This window comes from Arachis ipaensis, chromosome B05 (genome assembly GCF_000816755.2).
Source record: "Arachis ipaensis cultivar K30076 chromosome B05, Araip1.1, whole genome shotgun sequence".
NCBI classification, from domain to species: domain Eukaryota; kingdom Viridiplantae; phylum Streptophyta; class Magnoliopsida; order Fabales; family Fabaceae; genus Arachis; species Arachis ipaensis.
Genome location: NC_029789.2, coordinates 146,321,160 through 146,322,934, shown reverse-complemented (window position 1 = coordinate 146,322,934; position 1,775 = coordinate 146,321,160).

The window sequence follows — 1,775 nt, the reverse complement described above, 5'->3', positions numbered from 1 at the left end:
AAATCCATCAAAATCAAACTCTTATTAAAAAACCCTCGTTTCTACGTCAATACATGAAATTAGAGACAGATACGCCATACCCTAATGACCAATGCTGGTTAGTTATTAGCATAAAGGACTAAACAACGTGTCAAATAAACTCCTAAGTTAATTAATTAGAAAACGAAAGAGGAGTTCCTCTGATAATAACTCTCTAACCAACTAATTTAAGTAGATTTTGAACTTGTATAATGTGTATTATATATATAAAGCTGTGTACGTACTTAATTAATGGCTTATTTAGTTTATAATCTAATTTGAGTTAACTCATCAAGTTTGAGTCTATTTTGAACTTTTTTCACAACCCAAATTTATTAATCTAGCCAGTTTATTATTTAATAATTAATATTAAGGAATCAATTAAGTTGTCCAAAAGCTTTGGGTTAACTTTTTTATATCAAACTATACAGTATACAACAACATGTGAAACCCTAATATAATTTTTCAAGAGAAATAGAGTAGAAAGGGAAAAGCATATAGAATCTCTTCGCTGTAATGTCAATTGGTCACACGCAAGATTATATGCTTCTTGTTCTTGTTAATTTTATTTGCATTAAAAGAAATTAAAGTGGAGTACTACTATTGGACTTCGTGACGAAGCTAACTAGTTATTATTATTAGTCCATACATCAATTATATCATAATAATAAGATGGATGAAAATGAAGACAAATTCCATTAGTAGTTGAGATAACGAAAGTACTAAAAACAACCAAAATTTTTGTGAAGGATAAATGGATATCTTAATTATCTGTCTCTTAGTGGAATTAAATAATAATAAACTAGCCAACCAAATGGGACTATTGCCATGCATGTATGGTCATAATTCGTGAAAATAAACTATTAGTGATATAAATATTTATATTGTCTTTTTTTATTATTTTAAATTAAAAAAATTATATTATGATATAATATTAAAATTTTATGTTTAAAAAATCTAAAGTTCGATCATTGATAAATTTTAAAAAATAAAAAAATAATATAAGACAAATAAAAAATAAAAAATAAAAAATAAAAATTTTACCCGAATAATAGAAACCAAATAAAATATCTGACATAGGGGTGTCCATGGATCGAATCCGAATCCGAATCCGATCCGAAAATTGCGGATATGGATTCGATCCGCAAGGCTTTTGGATCGGATCAGATCGGATCGGATCCGCACACTAATCGGATCGGATTGCGGATTTTGTGTTGATATCTGCATATTCGATCCGCATATCCGCGTATCCGCAAAATTAAAGAAATAAATAAGTAAATATTCTTTTTATGTTTTATTTCAATTAATAATTATCATATATGTTATATTATTTTAATTTATTATTTAAGAAAAGTATGTTTAATATTATTTTAAGAGTAAACATATATAAAAGAATAGAAAAAATAAATTTTATTGATATTTTTTTAATAAAAATAAGCTTTTAAAAATATTTTTGTGTTTTGCGGATATATCCAATATCCGATATCCGATCCGATCCGCAAATGTGCGGATCGGATCGGATCCAACCTTAAAAATTGCGAATATTGGATCCGATCCGATCCGATAATTTTAATGCGGATCGGATCGAATTTTTGGCCATATCCGATCCGCGGACACCCAGTGACATCTATTTCTATCTGATTTATTTGTTGTCTAGTTAACATCATTATTAAATTAATTAATTCATGTGTCTAATAGTATTATAGTAATATATATCATATATATATGTGAAGTTAATCAAGATAGTAAATACTTTT